The sequence below is a fragment of the Adiantum capillus-veneris genome, chromosome 27, assembly GCF_014529385.1.
Source record: "Adiantum capillus-veneris isolate H3 chromosome 27, ASM1452938v2, whole genome shotgun sequence".
Classification (NCBI taxonomy): domain Eukaryota; kingdom Viridiplantae; phylum Streptophyta; class Polypodiopsida; order Polypodiales; family Pteridaceae; genus Adiantum; species Adiantum capillus-veneris.
The window spans coordinates 100,009,029-100,019,153 of NC_140957.1; the positions used below are offsets into that span (position 1 = coordinate 100,009,029).

At 41.0% G+C, this 10,125-nt stretch overlaps 1 pseudogene; it reads left to right on the forward strand.

The window, feature by feature from the left end:
- Nucleotides 1–397: 397 nt before the first annotated feature.
- On the forward strand, nucleotides 398–952 carry LOC147422455 (uncharacterized; annotated as a pseudogene).
- The last annotated feature ends 9,173 nt before the right edge of the window (nucleotides 953–10,125 follow it).

Genomic DNA, 10,125 nt, shown 5'->3' on the forward strand with positions numbered 1-10,125 from the left:
CACCATTCTCTCTTCTGCGAGTGCGAGTGCGAGTGAGACGCTGCATGCAAGCGAATTGAAGCTCGGGGGTGGTCGGGAGGTTCGAGCTCCGTACAACAGAGTGCACCCATATATATATTCAATTGTTCCTCTGTTGTATCAAACACTATCAATACAAAGATTTCTTCCTCTGTTTTGCTGTCTATCTCTATTATTGTGTTCCCGTGACAATAAGAAATTTAAAATATACTATATATTCCACTTTTGTGTCAAATAGATGGAGCCTAGAGACACAAGGCTACATAGGTGCCAATGTAATTATAAGTGCAAGCATAGCTCTCTTGGGTATGAGCTTGTTAGTAGGAGGACATACTATGAGCACCTTCGTCACAATCGCAATGGGGATCTTCATCCAAGCATGAGTATTGGAAATTTTGAGCATCCCACCTCCAACTCTCAACCTACTACTATGGTTGAGACTGCTCATACATCATCACATCAAGTACCTAGAAAACAACGGTGTTCATGAAAAGCATATTGCTATGGTGTAAGGTTGGTAGCTCCATCAACCCATAAACGACATCAGGATTTTGAGGCTAGATATCAAGAAATAAACTCGGTATTTGGCATTCAAAGTATACATGATTCACGGTGTCAAGAAACCATTGTACCTACAAGCACAAACAAATTTCAGTCAGAGTTGAATTTTCAAATTCTTGAATGTAGTACTTTTGAATCTATCATTTATGAAAATCACGATCAAGGTTTTGAAGAGAATGAGCTTGCTATCTTCCATGGCTATTAAGCTCCTGCAATTGTTGAAGGTGGTCAAAACCTTGAAGAGCATGAGAATGCAAGGAATCTTGACAATGAAGGTCTACTAAACAACGAGCAAGAACGACAACATGAGGAAGATGTGGCCAATACAAATGATACTATTTTCCAAAAAATAGTTCAAATGCAAGCCCTATGAGATGAACATCAAGTCTTTATTGATTTTCAAGATCATATGCTGAAGCTTTTGTTGGGAAAAAGCATAGAGAATGGGCAGAGAGTTTGAGTTCTCTTTGGCAAAGCTTTCAGACAGTTGGGAAGGCAATCTTGGTCACATCAATGCTCTATCATGTTGGCCAAAGTTGAACACAATGTAGAGAAGCCTCAATATGGTGTACAATGAGAGATATCTCATTTGTATGGGTCTAAAGGATAATACTCATCATCCTAATTTGTAGGACCCAATAAACCAGGATAAGTATGTGGGCAATGATGTGTTGTGCTTATGCCAACAATCTGAAGGACGCAAGGGTAGGAAATTGAAAAGGGATTGTCCTTGTTGTTGCTGTGAAATATGTACAAAGTGTGCTTTGCCACCAAAAAAAAGATTTTCTTTGACTATCTTCCTATTCAAAAGCAATTAGAGCTTATATCTTCTTCTTGTAGCATGTGCCACAATATCTTCTGTATGTCGTGTCACAAGGATAGATGGTTGATCGATCGACCACAGATTGATCTATGGTTATTGTTGAATTTTGGTATGGTCCCAAGTGTACGGATCTTCAAGACTATTGGAATCCAACTTCAACCTTTGAGCTTCCTGTCATTTGTGCCTATCATTTGCGAAAGATGTGGTCACTCTTACAAGGCATGGCCATCAACATATGCTGCTAACAAGTTATCCTTGAATTGGACCAACGATCAACAAATGTATGCTTTTACATGGAAGTCGTGTCGTAGATTGATCAAAAGCCCAAAGAAGACCGTCAAGGTATCTCTCTTCTTCCAAAGCATTAGCTTCTTGATCATTTTTTGAACTTTTGTATCTTCATTGGATCTTTTTCTATTATGATTGTTAGGGAGATCCTTGAAACTTTGCACTACTGCTCCATTGGGATGGTTTTAAATCATAAAAAATGACACAAAAAATTTCCAAAGTTGTGGAAATTAGAGTTTTGAACTCTAGAAATAAATCTATTTTACAGACTATACCAGTTTTATTTGTCCCTTTCACTTGCAAGAAGATTATTGGAGCCTTCGGAGATGTTTTTCATGTGTTTTTGGATCCACTAGTGAGGGAGTTAGAGAAATTATATGTAGATGGATTTATAGTTAATTTCAAGTATCCTTCTCATTTGATGGATGCGGCATTGGTCTGCTCAATGGACATCAGATTGTGTGCAACAATAATGATGGTCACTAGAGACCACCCTGCTCAATGCAAGATTGGGCTATCTAAGGATGGTGGTCGGACAACACTTTTGTTGTAGGGACAAGGCATATGCCACTTTGGATTCATCAGGCTCAAGCTTTCAAGGGACATGTCTCTATGACAAAAATTGCTTCCAATATCTTTATCCACCTCCGAAGAGAAGTATAGTTGAAATGCAGGCTCCCTTGTCTCAATCCATTAGAGTAACTTCTCAGAATCAATGCAAGGAGATACTAAAGCGTGTGGGGTTGAGTGGAAAATCAAACTTATGGAGACCATATGAGCTTTATGGCTTTGACTGTTAGGAAATAAGACATAGCTAAATAGATAATTGAGTAGATTACTTAATGGAGAGAGGCAGATTTATATACACGAGATTATAGAGTAGAGAGAGAGAGAGAGAGAGTACACACGATATACGTGGTTCACCCAATGTGGGCTACGTCCACGGGAAAGCAACTACTCAATGGCTTTAGTACTTCAAAACAAGAAGTAGTTTACAAAGGGATTATACCCTTAATGGAGCTCCCTCCTTGCTTCACTCTCACCACCTCACACTCACCTTGTTGCATCAACTTCACACTATGAAATGTGTGTAGAAATGGCCTCCTTTTATAGGACAAAAGGGCTGCCCTCTCTTATGAGAGACAGCCATGTGTAGCCGCCCTTGTGCGAATAAGTCCAAATCGGACCCTCCAATCCGCCCATGTGTGGCCGCCCTTGAAAAGACAAGTCCTCTTTTGAATTCGGCCACCGGCCATTGAATTCGGCCACCGGCCACCGTCCATTGACTTCCGACCACCGACCACCGGCCATTGACTTCCGACCACTGGCCATCGGCCATTGACTACAGGCCACCAGCCAACCGACCAGTTGTTTTCCGACCACTTTCTGGCCGCCGTCCGGCCATAATATTCTGGCGAAAAAAAAAAGTCTCGGGGGCCTCCGCCCCCGAGGCCTTTAAAGTTGCCCCTGATTCTTGTCCGTGAAAATTTTGATTTCTGGTGAGTGATTTTCCTTCACGCACGATGGCTTCTCCTCATAATGGGGGCCTTACAAATGTGCGTTTTTACCACAGAAAATTACAAGGGTAAATCAGGCTCCATACTTAACAATCTCCCACTTGGAGACTGATCTCCAAATCAAACTTGTGACTGCTTTCCATTATGGCTTCTTATCCTTGAATGCCGATTGAAGATGAGCAAAATCTCAACTTCTCCTTGTTGACCACCTTTGTAAACATGTCTGCAGGATTTTCACTTGTATGCACCTTTCCTAGCTTTAGTTGTCCCTCTTCCAAAAGAGTGCGTATGAAGTGATATCTCACCTCAATGTGCTTTGTCCTTGAATGAAAGGCTGAGTTCTTCGCAAGATGGATAGCGCTTTGGCTATCACTGTACAAGACACAATTGTCTTGTTTGAATCCAAGCTCTTCTAAGAATCTGTGAAGCCACATAATTTCTTTGCTTCCCTCCGTCATTGCTACATACTCTGCTTCTGTGGTAGAAAGTGAAACCACTTTCTGTAGCTTTGAAGCCCAGCTTACTGCTGTGCCTCCAACCGTGAACACATAGCCAGTAGTGCTCCTTCGAGTATCTTTGTCACCTGCCATATCTGCATCAGCATACCCTTCTAGAAAAATATCAGTTCCTCCAAAATACAAAGCATTTGTTGTTGTCCCTTTTAGATACCTAAGTATCCACTTCAAAACTTGCCAATGCTCTTTACCTGGGTTGTCCATGAAACTACTCACAACTCCCACTGCATGTGCAATGTCTGGCCTTGTCCAGACCATAGCATACATTAGAGAACCTATCGCTGCAGCATATGGAACTTTAGACATATAGGCTATCTCCTCTTGTGTCTTTGGACACATATCCTTCGTTAGTTTAAAATGACCAGCCAAAGGTGTAGTAACTGGTTTTGCATTTTGCATTGCAAACCTTTCTAGTACCTTCTTGATGTAATCTTCTTGAGATAGCTTTATTGTCTTCTTTGTCCTGTCCCTTGATATTTTCATACCAAGTATCCTCTTTGCAGCACCTAAATCTTTCATTGAAAAAGATTTGGACAGCTCCTCTTTTAGGTCTTTGATGTCCTGCATGTTAGCACTTGCAATCAACATGTCATCAACATACAACATTAGGATGATGAATTTCCCATCTCCCAAATTCTCCGTGTAGACGCAGTGATCCGAGTTGCATCTTGTGAATCCATGATCCAACATTCATCGATCAAACTTCAAGTACCATTGTCTTGATGCTTGCTTTAAACCATACAAGCTCTTGTTTAATCTGCAAACCATTTTCTCCTTACCTTTTACTTCATACCCCTTTGGTTGAAGCATGTAGATTTCCTCCTCTAAGTCACCGTGAGGGAATGCCGTATTTACATCCATTTGCTCGAGATTTAGATCATGAGTAGCCACAAGGCTTAAGACAAGCCTAATTGAGTTCATTTTTACAATAGGAGAAAATATTTCATTGAAGTCAATACCTTTCTTTTGAGAAAAACCTTTTACCACAAGCCTAGACTTGTACCTTTTCTTCCCACCTTCTTCTTCCTTTAGCTTGTACACCCATTTGTTTTGAAGTGCTCGCTTACCTTTAGGCAACTCAACCAACTCCCATGTTTGGTTGTGATGTAGTGAGTCCATCTCCACTTGCATGCTCTTCGTCCATTCTTCTTTGGATTCATGTTGCATAGCTTCTTCATATGATTCCGGCTCTCCAGAATCTGAGATCAAGAGATGGTTGAAGGAAGGAACAAACCTTTCTGGAGGTCTACTTGCTCTTGTAGATCTTCGGGGAATAGGTTGAGGCTCCTCATTTGGTTGACGTTGTTGCACATTGTCACCGTTTGCAGTCCTTGAGTCTTCATCGTCCTCAAGCTCCATGTACTCATCACCTGTTTCTTTTGTTTGTTTTCTTTCCAAGTAATCTTTGTACATATTTTGTTCGTTAAAAATTACATCCCTACTCCTTAAGATTTTACCATCTTCAGGATTCCATAGGCGATACCCAAAGTCTCCTTCTCCATAGCCAATGAAGAAACACTTTTTGGACTTTGCATCTAACTTTGATCTTAGGCTTCTATCTATGTGCATGAAAGCCTCACACCCAAACACTTTGAGAAATGCATAATTCACCGGTTTACTTGTCCATGCCTCTTCTGGAACTCCCCCATCCAATGCCGTTGAGGGTGACCGATTGATTAACTACACAGACGCACTTACAGCTTCTACCCAAAGCTCAAGCGGTAGGCCTGCATGTAGCCGCATGCTTCATGCTCGTTCCATGATTGTCTTGTTCATTCTTTCCGAAATCCCATTTTGTTGAGGTGTCCTTGGGGTTGTCCTTTGCCTCCGAACGCCATTGCTAGCACAAAAGCTTTCAAAAGCTTGGCTGCAATATTTGCCTCCATTGTCGGATCTGAGGCATTTAACCTTGGTACCTGTTTCATTCTCCACAAAGGCTTTCCACCTTTGAAATATGGAAAATACATCGGATTTATTCTTCATGACATAAACCCATGTTTTTCTAGTCGCATCGTCTATGAATGTTACATAGTACATTGAGCCACCAAGTGATGGTGTACTTGCAGGACCCCAAACATCAGAATGAACCAACTCAAGTTTTTTATTTTTTCTTTCATTTCCTGATTTTTGAAATTTTACCGTCTTTTGTTTACCATAAACACAATCTTCACAGAACTCTAAGTCCACTTCTTTCAAACATGGTAGAAGCTTCTTTGTTTGAAGGATTTGCATTCCTTTGGCACTCATGTGCCCAAGTTGGTAGTGCCACACCGCACTGTCAACTTCTGTAGTTGCTGCACAAGCTGAAGGTTGCGTGCTAACAGTACACAAGTAAAGTGTACCGACTTTTTCACCCTTGGCAACCACCAAAGATCCCTTTGAGATCTTCCACCATTTGTTTCTGAATGCAATGTTGTGACCTTCATCGTCCAATTGTCCTGTAGAGATCAAATTTTTGCGAAGAGAAGGAACATGCCTAACATCTTTAAGCTTCCATTCATTTCCGTTAGCAGTTTTGACAGAAACTGTACCTTTGCCGACAATCACACAAGCTTCATCATCTCCCAAGTATACATACCCAAAATTACCTTTGGTGTAGTCTTGGAAATGTTGCTTGTGTGGTGTCGTCTACTATCCAGGAATTAGACACATTGTCTAATGAGAGAATTAGAGCATCTTGCTCTACTTTACCTGCCACATTGGCTTCCGATGTTGGCTTGTTGTCTTGAGACTCTGTCTCCTTCTTCTTCTTGGACCAAAAATCCTTCTTGACGTGGCCCTTCTTGCCGCAGTTCCAACATTCAAGAAGTGACTTTGTGCGTGACTTGCTCCGCCTTGAGCGATCACGACCCTTTTGGTTTTTGAACCTCTCCTTAAGCCTTCCTCTTGTTTCCACTGATAGTGCAGCACTTGATGATTCTCCTGTGCTTCTCCTTTGCATTTCCTCGCTCAGGAGAACACCCACAACATCATCAAACTTAAGAGTATTTGTGCTAGAGATAGAATTACTTACAGCCATCACAAGGCTGTCCCAACTATCCGGTAGAGATGATAGTATAAGCAGAGCTCGTACTTCGTGATCGAAATTGATTTTCACTGATCGAAGTTGACTTATGTTTGTGTTAAAGTCATTTAGGTGTTCTGCAACTGAACCATTCTCTGCCATCTTTAGATTGAACAAGCGCTTCATAAGAAATACCTTATTGGATGCCGATGGTTTCTCGTAGAAGTCATCAAGTGACTTCATCAAGTCCTCCGTGGTCTTCATCTCCGAAACATTGAAGGCCACCGTTGATGCCAATCTTAACCGGATTGTTCCCACTGCCTTTCGATCAAGGACAATCCATGCTTCATCTGCCATTGTTGCGGGCTCCTTCGCAAGACCGCCTAGTGGCAAATAGAGGTCCTTCTGGTAGAGATAGTCTTCAATCTGCATCTTCCAATGTTGGTAGTTTTTGTCGTTGAACTTCTCAATCTTGAGCTTCCCTATCTCCGCCATAACTCCCACTCAATTCAAGGAATCCTTTCCTTGAGATAATTTAGCTACGAGCAAACCTTGCTCTAATACCAGTTGTTAGGAAATAAGACGTAGCTAAATAGATAATTGAGTAGATTACTTAATGGAGAGAGACAGATTTATATACACGAGATTATAGAGTAGAGAGAGAGAGAGAGAGAGAGAGTACACACGATATACGTGGTTCACCCAATGTGGGCTACGTCCACGGGAAAGCAGCCACTCAATGGATTTAGTACTTCAAAACAAGAAGTAGTTTACAAAGGGATTATACCCTTCATGGAGCTCCCGCCTTGCTTCACTCTCACCACCTCACACTCACCTTTTTGCATCAACTTCACACTATGAAATGTGTGTAGAAATGGCCTCCTTTAATAGGCCAAAAGGGCTGCCCTCTCTTATGAGAGACAGCCATGTGTAGCCGCCCTTGTGCGACTAAGTCCAAATCGGACCCTCCAATCCGCCCATGTGTGGCCGCCCTTGAGAAGACAAGTCCTCTTTTGAATTCGGCCACCGGCCACCGGCCATTGACTTCCGACCACCGGCCACCGGCCATTGACTTCCGACCACTGGCCATCGGCCATTGACTACCGGCCACCGGCCAACCGACCGGTTGTTTTCCGACCACTTTCCGGCCGCCGTCCGGCCATAATATTCCGGAGAAAAAGAATATTCCGGCGGAAAAAAAAGTTTGGGGGACCTCCGCCCCCGAGGCCTTTAAAGTTGCCCCTGATTCTTGTCCGTGAAAATTTTGGTTTCTGGTGAGTGATTTTCCTTCACGCACAATGGCTTCTCCTCATAATGGGGGCCTTACAAATGTGCGTTTTTACCACAGAAAACTACAAGGGTAAATCAGGCTCCATACTTAACATTGACCTGTCATTGATGTTGTCTATGACACAACGCACATTCTCTCATTGAATGTTTTTCAAATGTATATATCAGTGCTCATGAATAACTCAACCAATGACATGAAGCGCATGATTGATGATATATCAACGAGGGCTTTAAGTTGTGCTCCATCAACAATACGCCATGGACGTTGTCCTAAAACCCAAGAAAGTATCATGAAAGCTACAAGGTAGAAGAAAACCTGAAATTTATACAATGGTGTCTTCCATTTGTCTTGCTTGAGGTAGAGGGTTTTCCAAAAATAGTGGAAGACTTGGGACTCTTGTTGATTGATGTTGCCCACATCTTTTTTAACTATACTAGAGACCATGGGTGGTCTAAGGAGGCCATAAAAGTAGCACAAAACCTTATTGCATCTTGGAAACTCGGGAGTGAAGAGTTGTTGTGTGCAATCTCTTCACCACTCGAGCATGTGGTAGGTATGACTTCTTTGTGGTCTCTACAAACCATCTTCTCTAAGTCATACGCTCTTTGGGGTAATTCTAACTTAAGATGAATTATATTCTAAAGTTAGTGGAAATATTCTAGATGATATTATTTGCCATAGAAATCATGATGTTGTCTGGTGCTTTATATATGAACACCTTGTCTCTGCATATGTCAACACCAAGTTGAACAACAAAGAGAGTGAAATCTCCTTCACGAGCTTCCAAAAGATAAATCTTCTTACGTGGGTCTTGTCTCAGATTCAAAATAATAAGGATAGAATTATTCCTTTTTAACGACTATATGGAGAGCTCCACTCTGCAATCATGGCACCCCAAGGACACATGATAGATGAGAGAAATATGCTTTACTATCAAAAATGAAATCTTGAGAGTATCATCCATCATAAAGGCAAAGGAGTTGTGGAATGCTCACTTAGCATATGGATTTGACTATCCATGTGGGAGATCCATTCAAGAGAAAGGCATCATCATTGGTCCACGAAGGAAAACCTGAGGAGCAATGATTTCTGAGTCAATATGGGCTCAACTTCTAAAGTGCTATAGCACAAGAAGGTTCTATTCAAAGGAGAAGTATTTAGTGTAGGAGATACAATTGTGGTGAGATATGATAATTATAAAGAGAATGCAGCTTTTGTAGGTGAGTGGAAAGCACAAATCATATCTTTCTTTACTTTGCAATCCTAGGAAGAAGTTCTACTATTTTTTGGTGTAGATTATTATAGACAGTCAATCCTGGTGAAGAAAATGTTGAGAAGTTGAATGTGGATCCGATTATAGGAATGAGCATACTACAAGTCACCCATATGCCATTCTCTTGGGATTGTATAAGAAAAGTTAATTTACTACTATACAAGTTTATTCCGTGGAGGTTTCAAAATTGTATTATTCCCTATGAGACTAAAGATCTAGCAATTTGTAGGCACTTATTGAGTGTTGGATGTGCTATATGTGTACCTCCATGGCTTGAGGAGAAGGACATAGTCCAAGTCAAAGAGTTTGTGGATGAAGAATCTTCCTCTTGTCAACTAGCCTATGCTGTTGTTCGAGAGGAAGACTCTACTCTAAAGCAAGTACGGCTAACAAAACTTCAAGCAATAAATAGCAGCCATGCCCAATGGAGAACGACTATCGAAGATGAGGATTAGAAGCTTGTATCAACTTGCTCATCTGTAGTCCAAGAGTGGAAAGTTTTAAAGCAAACAAGAGTTATAGATCAGGATGGAAAAGTGAAGTTCCTACCATGTATGTGGCAGCAAGCATGATATGCATCAAAATGGATATTATTTATCTCTTGCTCTATGTAGAAGCTATGCTTTTATGTTTCTTTTTTCCAGTTTTCATGTATGATTTTAGAAACATGTTATTTTATTAAAAGTTTAAAGTGGTGTCAGTTTTCTAATTTTTATTCATATTGTACTTTTATTTATCACAAAGCTTAGATGTCTTTTTAATAGTATTTAAGTTGTGCTTTTTTTTTCTTTTAATTCATAGCGTAGATGGCGGAGAATGATATCCCTATCCTTTC